Consider the following 15,608-nt stretch of genomic DNA (forward strand, 5'->3'; position numbering starts at 1 on the left):
ATTTAGATGTTTAAATAGGCAAACGAAAGTTTTAGAAGAGGCACACAACTCTCATGTCTTGATTTATTTTATTTTATATCATCTTCGCAAATCCTTTTGGCGGTCTTGAAGAACAAGTCTATGAGGGATAAATTTTGAGAAATTCCCAGTTTCAACACAATGAGAGACTACTTCATGATTAGTCTAATGTACATGCAATCCTTACATATCAGTGTAACTAAAAACATGTGCATTTTTACAACTATTAATATGTTAGTTCCAACAAATATAATAAAACTTATCAAGTATCATGAATAATAACATTAGAAACATCAAAATAGTAGATATGTTTCGTATGAGCGTGCTACATAGAGCGAGATATATTCAAAAACAAAAAATGATATACCCATAGGCAGATCTATACGGGATTTGTTTATGGGCACGCCATTGATTTGAGTGATTGGAAGAGAGTCATGCACCAGTTCTTGCAAGATCTCATGCGGTCGCTCGCTGGTTGCCAACTCATCCCGTAAAAAAATCCCGTACGAATCTCCCGTAAGTGTAGCATTCTTATCGTGCTGAAACTAAGAAAGATTTAAAAAAAAGCTATAGCTTTTCTACTGTGACTTTTGGATGGAAATAAAATTTCACTTTTGGTATGTTTATAGGTTCTACTTCTATTTAAAGATATTGTTATTACCTTGCGTTTATAAATAGTATACCAATTCAAATAAATAACTTTTATGTTGAGTGATGCGATCAAATCTTTATTGGAATCCTTTAAAAATTGAAAAAACTGACTTGCACAATACAAATATAGGGGAGGGGGCATCTCCCCCCCCCCCCCCCCCTCCCGCAAACTACCCATGGTTCAAGTTAAATAATAATGTATGCATATGATTTTGCCCTACCAAATTTTTAGAACGTCCCCCGCCACTGCGTGCAGTCGCTGTGTTCGGGCTGTTCCGTGCAGACTACACGCCAGCCGTCGGGGGAACCCCACCGATGATTCTGACGGCAATGATGAGATGTAGGAATGCGTCAACCAGAAACGAGCCAAAACGAGCTCAAGCAGCTACTGGAAAACAAAACTGCCCCCGTCTGCTACGTCTCGTGTGATCCCTCCCCCTGTATGCATGTAACCCAGGGGATCTCCGTGACGGTGAATGTCAACAAGATGATCAAAGTCGGTTGCAGAGTAAAGATTCTGATGGCAGATTAGCTTGCTCGGCTTGCTCGGCTGGACCCGGAGGACACCGATGGCAGGTTTGGCGCCGATCTAACACAGATGAAGAAACTTGGCTCGTACAACGTTGAGGTCTGGAATGCAGCCGGCATGGATCTTGACGGGGTAGAGCTCGTGTGGCTGTCAGACGGAATAAGTAGCTTTGCAGATGCATAGTGGCCACTTACGATGGATATCGCAAGAACAAGCGAGATGAGCGGCATAAAAAGGTTTCTCCGTTTCCATGCGTCCAAACATACAAAGGGCTACGGGAGGATCGATCCGTACACGCGGAGAGACTTTAACGCCGCCGAGATATTGTCTCCCTGCCTGCAGAGCGCTGGGATGCTTGACAAGGTATCAACTTGTCAATGCCTACGGGTTATAGGCTAGGGTTTAGTTAGAAGTAGAGGGCAAGTAGATCTCGAAGGTTTCAGCCGAAAAGTACTCGACGATTATGAAAACTAGGGTTTGTGAACAATGATTCGATGATCTTCTCGTCCCTCGACTCCCCCTTTATATAAGAGGTGGAGCCGAGGGTTTCGTTTTGTACAAGTTACGTAGTCCGGGACGGTTTCTAACTCATCCCGCCAGATTACAAACAACACTTCCTATTACAACTCTACTTTCCTTAATATATCTTGGGCTCTCGAACCTTCTTGTTCTTCGGGTAATGGGCCTTCCTTAAACCCCGGGTACTATCTTTGGCAGGCCCATTTGGGATGCCTATGTCAGTAGCCCCCGAGATTTTGCTTGAATCGTAGAGTCAGGGAAAATCTCCACTGTTTATTTTTATTCGACAATTAAAACTTTTCTATATTTCTTTATATAAATTTATATATTGTACAGGGATATTGGTAGTTGGGGCTAGTTCATCTGACGGATCAGGTACTAGTTAACTGCTCTAGTGGCAATCCGCAAAAACCTACTTCAAGATCACGTCCCTGGACATGATCTCGGGATACTGGTGTAAACTTCGACAGGTGCCGCTTAAGGTCTTACCATTCCGTCGAGTCCCAGTCAAATTTATCGAGTACCTAACGCGTCCGTTAGGATTTTTCTTCGTATCTCGTTGATACGGATAAAAGTAGCAGAGCGCAGTCTTCGGCGATGCCACGCCCGGCGAGAACGGATTCGGGGTCTTACCTTCGCAAATTTGCGGCATTCGGAAATTGATCGCAACTTTGGCGTTCGAGAATATATTGTCGAGTGCTTTTCCGATCTGTAGGAATGGCACATTTTATCGAGTCAAATATGACTTATATTAATCTCCCGATGGGAGTATATGTAGAGTTAATTATAACTCGAAATATACTCTCTTGCTTTTCTATCTTTCTTTCTTTTCCTTTTTAAATTTCATCGGGCACGCGAACAGCGTTCCCGATGGGAGTAGCCCCCGAGGCTACAGCCAAGAACTTGTGCTTGGTTGTAGGCTCAACATTTTAGTCCACCTTGTCGCTATATTGCCATTATTTCCCGATATTCTTTCTTTTCCTTTTTTTTTATCTCTCGGGTGCGCGAACAGCGCTCCCGATGGGAGTAGCCCCCGAGGCTACAGCCAAGAACTTGTGCTTGGTTGTAGGCTCCCGCAATTTCTATACTTGCCATAGTTCGAAATTTTATTTTTATCGAAGTAGCCCCCGAGCATTTGGGCAAAAACTTGTTTCTGACCAAAGGCTCCCGAAGTATTCAAATAACTTCTCCTGTCGCCATTCTCCTTTTATTTTTCTTGTCGACATACTTTCCTTTGTCAAATTCACTTCAGCTCTATTAATAGTCGGGATTTTTCTGCCTTGTGGGTCCATTGTTGCCACTACGTTGACACGTCGTGGTAGTGGGGGACACACGTCCTCCGCTTTTCCTGGCGCACGTACGGTAACGCCTCGTGTTGTTCCACTTCAGTAAAAATACCTTTTTACCCTCTTATCTACTAGATCTTTTTTCACCACACGATTTCTTCATCCAACGGTTCATTACTTCTCCCGAAGCCTATATAAACCTTTCTTCAACCTCGGTCCGCTCCTTCGTTTGCGCCGCACATCTGTTCCCCTCTGCAAAAACTTCCCTTGCGCCCAACTCTGTGTGATCTTCCGCACGCACAAGCATTGCTTTTTCCAGTGCTGTTGATGCCACCGCGCACGCGACTCACCCGCCACAGTACTCCAGAATTCAAGATGGCCGCTGAAGATCTTGAGTGGGAAAGATCTAAAATCTCCAACCAAGACGTCAACATGCTGAAGAGGCTTGGCTTGATGAAGAAGGAAGACGCCATTCGCTTTCCCAGCGAAGAGAGCTACCCCAACCCTCCAATGGAGTACCGGGTTAGTTTCGTTGATCATCTCATCCGCGGCCTTTCTACCCCAATTCACGATTTCCTCCGCGGCCTTCTCTTTGTCTATGGGATTCAGCTGCACCAGCTGACCCCCAATTCCATCCTCCACATTTCTATTTTCATCACCCTTTGCGAATGCTTCCTTGGAATCACTCCAAATTGGGTTCTTTGGAAACGCATTTTCTGCCTCCGCCGCAATGGCTCCCACAACGCCACTTATAACATAGGTGGTGTTGTTATTTGTGTTCGAACTGACGTTGATTATTTCGACGTCAAATTTCCTGATTCTGTCCAAGGATGGCGCAAAAGGTGGCTCTACATACACGAAGAAAGTGCCAACTCGTAGAGCACAACATAGTCCCTTTTGACGGAAGTGCCAAAATTCAACGTCGCCGCTCTTGGGATGCTCGAAGCTTCCGAAGAAGAGAAAAAGGCGACAGAAGCACTTATGTCTCGTATTCATCAGCTCCAAAATACTCGAGGCAAAGAGTTGTCCGGTGTCCAAATCACTCGCCTACTTTCTTAGGATTAGAGTGCGGCCTCTTCAGGCTCGCAAAAATCCCCTTTGGACATATGCTGGTGTCAATGACGCCAATAGGCTCTCCAATGATCTTTCTGTGAAGGACTTGGAGAAGCTTATTCGAAGAATTTCCTCGCTGAGCAAGAGGGATCCTATTCCTTCTTCTTGCCGTGTGGAACCATACAGCTCCACCAATCCTCTCCCCAAGGTATTTTTGTCTTCTCGAGTTTTTATCTTGTTCCAAATTTTTCCTGCATCTCATTGATATCTCTCTAACTTTTTCTTTTGTCGTTATTTACTGCAGAACCATCCTACTATGGATTCTCTTCCTCCTCTTCCTGAGGGTGGAGATGTCGAAGAAAGGGCCGTTGTCGCCGATGACAACCAGGAAGCCCCCTCTTTGTGAATGAACCCGCAGATTCCCGAAAATCTGCGGGATCTATTGAAAAGGATGCTGCCTCTGAAGGTACTACATCAGCACAATCTCCTCCTCCTCGCTTGTTTCTCCAAAGAAAAAAAGGAAAAGGAGCAATGTCGAAGATTCCGGGACTTCCAAACCCGAAGAAGCTGCCCCTTCACCGCGAAAGGCAGCTTATGATCCATATATCGAGAGTCTCATCAGCTCGTAAGTTTCCTTGTTTCTTTTTTATTTTTCTAGTCGAAGAATTTTGTTGGTACTGCTTTTTATGCTGCCACCTTTTTCCACAGTGATGACGATGAAGAAACACCAACTTTGGATGTGGCTGCTCGCACGAGTACGTCACATACTTTAGTTATTTCGGAGAAGCCCGTTGAAGGAGAAGAATCGTCGCCTCCTCAACAAAATGTCGACACATCTACTCCTCCTTCGAGCCCCCTTGTCCCTTCGCCGAAAAGGGCAAGGACTGAAGCAATCCCGGAGCCAAGTCTCCAATTGAGTAGTTCTTCGAACCCTATCTTGGATGATGTAAGTTCTCCATACTCTTGTCACTGTCTGTACTTCCTCTGTTTGCTTCTAAATGCCATTATATTTTTCTCATACCGAAATTTTTCTTGCTTTGTCTTTTTCTTTCCTTAACAGCCCATGATCAAAGAGCTTATTCGTATCGGTGCTCAATTCATTGGGTATCGTGAATATGCTCACCAAACTGAAGGTGATGCATGCTGCTTTCTTTTTTACCATCTCCTTTGTCGTCGATATTTTAACAAAATTCTATCTTTCTTGGCAGAGAAATTGGCGGCTATCAACGAGCGTTCCAATGCACTAGCTCAAAAATTAGAGCAAAGTGAAGAGGCTCGTAAGAAGGCCGAGTTGGACGCTGTTCAAGCTAGAGCAGAGGCTGATAAGGCCAAGACTGAAGCTGCTGGTGTCGAAGATCTTAGAAAGAGACTTCACGCTGCCGAGAATTCGCTGAGCGAGCACATAGCTGCACAATCTGCTCGCGAGGAAGCGATCCTTAAGCGTATAAGGACGCAAAGTCGCCGCTTCCTCAGTAAGTATCTGAACCACTTCATATCCTTTGTATTTTCTGCTCTGCATTCATTTGTTGCTCAATGAGTTTCTTTCTTGACAGATAGAACAGCTCAAGAGTTTGAACTTGAAGATCCCGACAATGATACCCTCCTTGACGCCCTTTCATTCCTCGAGTTTCATGGGTCAGAGGCACGCGAAGGCATTGATCATGCTAAAGCAGGGCTGTCGCGGCTCTTTCCCTATTTCTTCCCAAAGAAAGAGGAACCCGCGACTTTCCTTAACTTGGCCAAGTGCTTTAATCCACCCGAAGATCTTGGGCTGAGGGTGCGTCATGAGAATATGAAGGTCGCCGTTGAAAATACTGTTGCCTTGGTTGCCGATAGCCAGCAAACTATCGACTGGGCGAAAGTTGGCGACACTGAGCAGATAGAACAATCGAGATGGAGGTCGCTGATTAAGGCAGCCAAGCCCAACACGAAGAAAATCTTGGCATATCTCGGGATCAAGCCAGCTTCGACTCCTAGCTCATCAAGGCCGGAGGTCTAGTTGCATGTCTCCTTGTTTTTCCTTTCTCTGATTCTTTTGCTCTTGTCGCCATTTTAGCCTTGGCGACAATTACTCTGTTAGTCCCTGTGGAGAACTTTTTTTGTAATGTCCGTGTAAATTTTTTAGAAAGTAATGAAATTCCTCTTCGTGCTTATCATTGATCCTGGGACTTTCTTTTCCAGTTAATATTTGATAATTACTCGACCCCTCCTTGTTCTGCCGCTGCTTCACCTGCATCTTCCTTCTCGAAGAAAGTACTAGTCAACCATAATCCCCTCGAAAGTTCGTCGAGCAGACATTTGCCGGAAGATTTGCAAGAACTTCGACAACAACTTCAATCTATGAAGAAACAGACTCTGGCAATGATGGAACAATCTCGGAAAGCATCTGAGCAAGAAAAACTTGCTCTTCAACAAGCCAGAGAAGCTACGGCTGCCAGGGATGCTGCTGTATTAGAAGCAAAGGGAGCCACAACTCGAGAAAATAGTATGCTCGAGCTGATGCTGGAAGCTAGCACAGATATGTTAGGTATGTTTTTGCGATCTCATGATGCCTTCTCTTTATTTTGCTGTGCCTTTCTTCCAATTTCATGCCTTGTCGCTTAATAGGCTCGGTTCTTGATGCCTTGCTACGAAGATCAAAGAGTGATCGAGAGAACAAATCTTCTCGTCAATCTTTCCCTTAACCATGGCTGTTTGTTCCGGGCCACTCCCGAACGAACCCAACAAATTGTTAGGTTCCAAGACCGTGCTTGCCAAGTGCGCGAATTTCTCGCTTTTGCACGACGACATTAACCCTTGTCTATAGGAATTTATTTCCTCGAAATGAGGTTCCCAAAACTCTTCCTGAATTATTAGAGGTATTCAGAGATGCTCCCCGCATTCATAACTTTGTCCGTGCTTAACTCTCCGCTGGAGCGAGATTCGCCATGATTATGATAAACATCTGTCATCCAAAGTTAGACCTGACGAAGATTGTTGCTGATTGTCTGGCCAAGAAAACGCGGCGGAAAAATGATATTGACTCAATCGATGATATGGTAGCTCCCGTGGCCGAATCGATGATAGATGAGCTTCTTCGGATGGACTCAGAGTTCTTTATCAAGGGTTCTTATGCTGAGCATAAAACAACCAGAGGCTTGTCCGTAGATAGTATCTTGGGATTTAACTGATTTGTACTATATTGGAAACCTTGTATCTCACTTCTTTTTTTGATTTCTTTTTTGTATGTCCGAAGAAATTTATTGTATATTGCCGAAGTCCTTTATATTGTTGAAGCCCCCGAGCCTAACTGGGCAAAGGTTGTACTATTTTTTCCACCTTGAAAGTTTATCTTTCTGCTGTAGTAAGACATCCTTGTTTTTCCCTTGATGGATTGCCATTCTTCGAGTATCTTTGATGTCGAAGTTCTATATTTTTATTGCGAGGTTCTTAAACCAGAGCACTTAAGATTTTTGACGTGTACACTATATTTATGATTGCTGGCTTCCGATTTTTATATTTGGCGAGGTATTAAAGTACCAAGGCGAAATATTTCAGTGAATCTATATTGTATGTATTTTGAGACTTAGGCGTTGAGCCCTCGAGCGTGTCGAAAAATAAGAAGTATATCTCCACTATCTTTATTATATTGCAGCACCGCGAGCCCGCCTCATTAAAAACCTTTCCGGCCCCACTCGGTGCCCCGAAAAGGAAAAGAGTGCGTCTGAAAACTCGCGGGCGTTTCAGTACATTGTATTTTTGCAGAGAAGAACTATATTTTCGACTTCTAGGCGTAGAACCGCCTGAGCTGCGCCACGTTCCAGGGGTTTTGCTCCTCCACCCCTGTCTTCTTGTCCTTTATCCTGTATGCTCCTCCTCCGATTACTTCCGTGATAATGTAAGGACCAAGCCATGGTGACTCGAGTTTTTCATGACTTTTTTGCGTGAGCCGAAGAACTAGGTCTCCCACCTGAAAAGATCTTGGCCACAAACGTCGACTGTGGTAATTCTTCAAGTCCTGTTGGTACTTGGTTACCCTTGATAATACTTCGTCTCGAGCTTCGTCAAGTGCGTCTACGTCGTCTTCCAATGCTATCCTGGAAGTTTCTTCATTATACTCTGTGACTCTGGGGGAGTCATGCTCTATCTCTATTGGTAGTACTGCCTCCGCTCCATGGACCAGAAAAAACGGGGTTTCCTGTGTCGCTGTATTTGGTGTTGTTCGGATGCTCCATAACACACTTGGTAGTTCTTCGGGCCAGGTATGCCGAGCTTTTTCCAGTGGTCCCAACAGGCGTTTCTTGATGCCATTGCAGATGATGCCATTGGCTTTCTCGACTTGCCCATTGGTTTGAGGATGTGCAACTGACGCAAAGTGCAACTTGATGTCCACTTCCTTGCAATAATCTTTGAATTCGTGGGATGTAAAGTTACTGCCATTGTCCGTGACAATGCTGTGGGGCACTCCAAATCTGAAGACGAGGCCTTTTATGAATTTTACTGCGGATGCTCCGTCCGGCGAATTTATCGGCTTTGCTTCTATCCACTTCGTAAATTTGTCGACAGCTACTAGCATGTATTCCTTTCCTCCTGGCCACGATTTATGTAACTTGCCCACCATATCAAGTCCCCATTGTGCAAAGGGCCATGACAGGTGGTATTGGTGTTAGTTCTCGCTGCCTAGGGAGTGAGGTTTTGCGGCAAACCTTTGACACGCATCGCAAGTCCTTACTATTTCTTTGGCGTCTTCGATTGCGAGTCAACCGGTAGAATCCCGACCGAAAAACCTTGGCTGCGATGGCTCGACTACTCGCGTGGTGGCCGCATATTCCTTCGTGTACATCCTTCAGAATTATTCTTCCTTCTTAGGTGTGACACACCTTTGCAGGACGCCGGAGATACTCCGTTTGTACAATTCTCCTTTTATCACCGTGAAAGCTTTGGAGCGTCGAATTACTCGCCTTGCCTCAACTGGATCCTCAGGTGTTTCTTTCCTGAGGATATATGATACATATGCTTGCATCCAAGGAACTTGTACCATCATCACCAACTCTTGTTCCTCTTCATCCTTCGTGGTTTCTGTGAGGGATGTCGAAGTTTTCTCTTTTGCTTTTCACTTTGTTTTGGCTTCGTAGATCTCTCCGCTATTTCTTCCCAGAATACTCCTGGCGGGATTGGGAGGCATTGCGACCCGATATTTGCGAGGACGTCAGCTTCATCGTTGCTCAATCTACTGATGTGATTTACCTCGCATCCATCAAATAGCTTCTCGAGTTCATTGTACACCTCCTTGTATGCTATCATGCTATCATTGACTGCGTCACATTGGTTCATAACTTGCTGAGCCACCAACTGTGAGTCGCCGAAGATTTTTAGTCGAGTTGCACCGCAAGCCTTCGCCATCTTCATCCCGTGTATGAGGGCTTCATATTCTGCTTCATTGTTAGATGCGTTAGGAAACGTCATCCGAAGGATGTACTTCAACTTGTCGCCTTCAGGTGATATCAGTACTACTCCTGCGCTAGCTCCTTCTACTCTTTTGGACCCGTCGAAATTCATGGTCCAAGTTTTCGATAAGTCCGGGGGTCCTGTGTTTTGCAGTTCCATCCATTCTGCGATGAAGTCTGGCAGAACTTGCGACTTGATTGCTTTTCTTTTTTCATACGTGATGTCCCGAGGGGAAAGTTCTATTCCTCAAAGGGAGACATGACCCGTAGCTTCTGGATTGTTCAATATATTTGACAAAGGAGCCTCATTGACCACTATGATCGGGTGTGCCGAAAAATAGTGGCGCAATTTTCGTGCTGTTGTGAACACTCCGTATGCTAGCTTTTGGTACTGAGGGTACCTTTGTTTTGATGGCGATAGAACTTCGCCGACGAAGTATACCGGCCTCTGTACTCCGTGGAGTTTTCCTTCTTCTTCTCTTTCGACAACTAGCACCGTGCTCACCACTTGGGCGTGGCTGCGATATATAGCAGGAGAGGTTCCTTGTCTTTCGGCGCCACCAAAATTGGTGGTGTCGAGATTTTGCGCTTCAAATCTTCGAAAGCTCTGTCGGCCTCTTCGTTCCACTGGAATTTGTCTCCTTGCTTTATGAGAGCATAAAATGGTAATGCTTTTTCTCCCAGCCTGGCGACGAATCCGCTCAAAGCTGCGACTCGCCCGGTTAGGCTGTTGTATCTATTTCAACTTTGTTGGCTTTCTCATTGTTACGATAGCTTGTATTTTATCGGGATTTGCTTCAATCCCTCTTGCTCGAGACTAGAAACCCCGAAGTTCTCCTGTCGGGACACCAAAGGAACACTTCGTCGGGTTCAACTTCAGGCAGAATTTGTCGAGGTTGTCAAAAGTTTCCTTGAGATCCTCGATCAGTGTTGTCCCCTTTTTTGACGTTATGACGACATCGTCGATATATACTTGTACGTTTTTCCCAATCTGTGTCGCCAAACACTTCTGCATCATCCTTTGATATGTTGCTCCCGCGTTTTTTAGACCAAAGGGCATTGTTACGTAGCAAAACACGCCGTAAGGTGTAATAAACGCGGTCTTTACTTCATCTTCTTCTTTCAATCTGATCTGGTTATAACCAGAATATGCGTCCAGGAAGGAAAGACGTTCACATCCAGCACGTGGAGTCGATAATTTGATCGATCCTCGGGAGGGAAAGTGATCCTTTGGACAATGTTTATTGAGACACGTAAAGTCGACGCACATGCGAAGGACCTTAGTGTTTTTCTTTGGCACCAACACGAGATTTGCTACCCATGTGGCTTCCGTGAATATCTCTTTGATAAAACCAGCTTCCCGTAGTCGATTGATTTCCGACGACGATAGCTTTGCGGTTTGGTTCCGAAAAACGCCGCAAAGGTTGTTTGATTGGTCTCGCCAATGGATCCAAGTTTAGGTTGTGCTCGGCAAGTTTCCTGGGTACTCCTGGCATGTCAGCTGGACACCATGCAAAGATTTTCCAGTTCTCACGGAGGAACTCGGCGAGCGCGCTTTCCTATGCGATATCCATGTCGTTTGCGATGGATGTCGTCTTTTTCGGTCCGTCGGGTGGATCCGCACCTCCTTAGAATTTTTCTCGGTATTGAAAGTTGACTCTTTATTTGTCCTTCCAACATCCGGCGGTACGTCGTAATCGGTCATGCTTTTTGACGCCAAATACTCAGCTTGCATCCCGAAAGTTTCTGATAACCGATGAAAATCCTTGTCGCACCTGTCGGCCAAGGCGAAGCTTCCTTTAACTGTGATTGGTCCATTTGGTCCAGGCAATCTCCATAACAGGTATGTATAGTGTGGTACTGCCATAAACCTAGCGTATGCTGGTCGTCCCAACAAAGCGTGGTATTGCGACGGGAAATCCACGACTTCAAATTCCAGCTTCTCGATTCTATAGTTCTCTCGAGTTCCAAACTGAACGTCGAGATTTATCTTCCCCAATGGATAACTTGGTTTCTCCGGTGTGATGCCGTGGAACCTTGTGTCCGTTGGCTTCAAGTTTGCTAAGGATATGTTCATCTTCCTCAATGTATCTGCGTACATAAGGTTTAAGCTGCTGCCACCATCTATGAATACTCGAGAGACATCAAACCCCGCAATAACTCGACGGCGTAATAAGTGCCGACCGCCCTGGTCGAGGAACTTGCCGCGGATGATCCGCTATGGTGAAGCCGATGTCTTGCCCTGACCAATTGAGGTACTCAACTGTTGGTGGAGGCATTTTCTCTGCCATGAACACCTGTCTCGAGATTACTTTTTGAGTTCTGTTGGACGGCCATCCCTTCTGAATCATCGACACCGCTCCGTTTGAATTAGGATCTACATAAGGTGGTGGTGGAGGTGCTGCCGCTATTCTGAGCTGGTGCCGGTTGTCGTCCGTAATCGCGGGAGGTGGTGGCAGGTGAACCTCGCTCCTAGGCTCCCGAGGATTTCTCTGTGCTGCTCGAGCATGAGCGTTCTCTCGCATATCCGAACATTGCTCGAAAATTTCGACAGTCTTTCTGCAGGTGCCCTGACTGTCTTTTTCCGTTGCTGTCGATGAAAAAATGCATCTGACACGGCCCGTTCATCATCTCTTCGGGAGACACGAAAGGCCTCTGTGGCCTTGGCCCATTGTTTTGTCTATTTTGTCGAAATTCGTCTCTGTTGTCACTTCGTTGCTCATTACTTCTCTGGTAATCATCTCGATTATTTCCTCCGCACTCGGCTCGGAAACCAGCCGAAATTTGCTCGCGGGCGTCATAGTTCGGGTACTGCCGAGGAAATCGTCGCCTCGATTGATAATTTCGACCACGGTCCTCCTCTGGCGACCTGTGCCGTTTATTGTGGACATCGTCTTCTCCATCCGCCCATCTGTTTGCTATCTCCATCAACGCGGATACTGTCTTTGGATTGGTCCTTCCCAAGTCCTCGACAAAATCTCCACGCCTAATTCCTGCGACAAACGCATCTATTGCTCTCTCGTCAGATATATTTTCTCGCCGAGTTTTTTATGATGTTCCACCTTTGGATGTATTTTCTCGACTCATCCGGCTTTTGTCGACATGCCCTCAGCTCTTCTAACGACGCGAGGTTTTTTGCACGTGGACCCGAAGTTTTTGACGAATACATCCTCGAAACTTTCCCGGTGCTCGATAGATCTCGGCGGAAGCTTTTTGATCCAAGATCGTGCGGCTCCACTTAAGTGCACCTGAATACTTTGCATGGCTGTTGCCCTAGTTCCTCCAGTTAACTTCACCGTCTCGAGGTAATCAACTAGCCAATCCTCTGGATCTTGCAAGCCGTCGAATTTTTTGAAGTGATCAGGCAACTTAAATCCCGAAGGGACTCGAGTTTTTCGTACTCTCCTTGTGAAGCACGGTAAGCCGCACATATCCTCGTCGTTAAGCTCCGGGGATTGCCGATGATCCCTTCTACTTTGCCTTGCTCTATCGACCCTTGCTTGTGCTCCTGTGTCTCTTGCTCCACTTGGTCCTTCATGGACTGCCGCCGTTGCTGCTGCAGGTCGTGGACTATCTTGCCTTGCCGTTCCTTCGGGAGGCGTTGATACAAACGCTGTCCCCATAGCTCCAACCCCTGCTAACGCCATGTTGTATAATGTTTCCCTTGGATCTCCTGGGGGTGGCCTCGATGCAAGGATGTAAGCTTGTGTCGCCATATACCCAGCTTCTGGTGTCTTAGGGATAATGTTTCCTCTTGTATCTATCGACATAAAGGACATGTCGAGGTTTTGAACTAAGTGCTCTCTTTCGCTTCGGGTATGTGTTGTAACCTTGATCTTCCTCTCGTTCCGAGCCTCCCTATGGCTATCATCCGAAACTCTAGATTGTCGACTTAGATCTGCCCTTCTCTCGCTGGATGCAGAAGCTGCCTCCTTTCTCCTGTTCAACTCAGCTGTCTGTTTTTCTATTTCTCTGGCAGTTCGTGCGAGCCTATATTGATAAGCTTGCAGTTCTTGAGCCGTAGCTGTTGTCGTCATTGGCTCCGACCCATCTAAAGCTTTTGCGGCTCTAGCCCAGGCTGCTTGTGGAAGTTGAACTCTGACACGTGGTGTGGGCCCGACATATTTAGTGGCCATACCTCTCCTTAGATCTGAGGGATCAACGTAGGGGTTACCCAACTCGTCGAAAGCCTCTGATGTTTCCTCTTGATTTTCGATGGCATAAATCTGATGATATTTTGTACTCAGATCTATGTTGGGTTTGGTGACATCATTGCTGAGATTGATGAAGACCTTGCCCATCGTGATAGATCCGTCGATGAAGTCGTAACTGTCGACATCGCTTGAGCCATCGCTTATATATGAGTCCGCGAGATGACTCAAACGACCTGTCGTCGAAGATCTTGGCGAGTTTCTCTCTTGCTGCGGTGCGACGTAACGTGTTGCCGAAGTTTCTTCTTCTCCTGACTCGGTTGACGATGCATAGCTTGAAAAATCGGAATCAACCGCCGACGATCCCGACGAAATCGGAATTTCGACACGATACGATCCTTCCTTCTCGACGCGAAAGTGAAACCTTCCGAACGTCATCTCCATGGGCTCCGCCAGATATGCATATGCATCCAAACGGGAGGGTGGGTGAGGAACAAAATCGACAAGACCAACGAGCGATCTGTTTACCTCGATCCATTGTGTTGCTTCCGGTTGACGATGTCGAAGATCTTGAACGTGCCATCGAGATCGGATCCTTACGCCTCTAATCCCCACGAGACGGCGCCAATTGACAAGGTATCAACTTGTCAATGCCTACGGGTTATAGGCTAGGGTTTAGTTAGAAGTAGAGGGCAAGTAGATCTCGAAGGTTTCACTCGAAAAGTACTCGACGATTATGAAAACTAGGGTTTGTGAACAATGATTCGATGATCTTCTCGTCCCTCGACTCCCCCTTTATATAAGAGGTGGAGCCGAGGGTTTCGTCTTGTACAAGTTACAGAGTCCGGGACGGTTTCTAACTCATCCCGCCAGATTACAAACAACACTTCCTATTACAACTCTACTTTCCTTAATATATCTTGGGCTCTCGAACCTTCTTGTTCTTCGGGTAATGGGCCTTCCTTAAACCCCGGGTACTATCTTTGGCAGGCCCATTTGGGATGCCTATGTCAATGCTCCTGTTTCCCGAGGCGGACATGTGGCTGCTGAGCCTGGATCAGCGCGGGGCACACATGTTAGCTAGAGGGTACTGCAATGCCCGGGGGAAGGGCAGTAGGCGGCCGGTTGCTTTGTTCAACAGTGTGCTGCCTAACTTGCTAGAAATCCCCGAGATGGAAATGTGCGGCGATCCGAGATGGGCCGTCTTCATGGAAGATAGTGAGCATGCCATCGGTAGGACAATGAGGAAAGCTTTTTGCCCTCCAGGATCTGTAGAAGGCAACCCGTGCTTGGAGTACATCGAGCATATAATCCTACCTTGGTTCGGAAAGTTTGAGGTGGTTCGGAGGGATGAGGACGGTGGCAACAAGATGTTTGTGAGCATGGAAGAGTTTGCTGACGATTATAAAAGTGGCGCTCTGCATCCTCCTGACGTGAAGCAGGCTCTTGAGAGGGCACTAAACATGATGTTGCAGTCCGTTCGAGATCACTTCAGAAACAAGGCTGAAGCAAACAAGCAACATAGAACTTACGTAGCCATGACAAGATCCGGGTAACCCAACCTACTTCTTGCCGGACTCCAAACTGAAGCTAAAGATGGGCCCGTGGATACACTAAAACGGTCTTAGATGGAAGGTGATTAACACGGCCTTAGATGGGCCCGTGGATACATCAAAACGGCCTTGAGTTTCCCCCTCTTCAATACGCACAATTTTACCTTTTGGAGCATCTCAATCCGAGTTACAATGTGATCTTCATCGCCAGGACAAGAAGCAGCGCAGAATCATAGCCATATCCGGATTCTATCCGAGTTAGGCTAGAGCTAGGCTATTTGATTTCAATATATTCCCTTTATTATACGGAGTATAAAAAATAAATGGAGAGGAGAAAGGCCAACCAGGCAGTCCAATAGAAACGTCAGTACACTTATCCGGCCCGAGTTCAGAAAATAGCCGCGAAAAAAAAGTGCTTAAAG

The sequence above is a fragment of the Lolium rigidum genome, chromosome 7, assembly GCF_022539505.1.
Source record: "Lolium rigidum isolate FL_2022 chromosome 7, APGP_CSIRO_Lrig_0.1, whole genome shotgun sequence".
Classification (NCBI taxonomy): Eukaryota; Viridiplantae; Streptophyta; class Magnoliopsida; order Poales; family Poaceae; genus Lolium; species Lolium rigidum.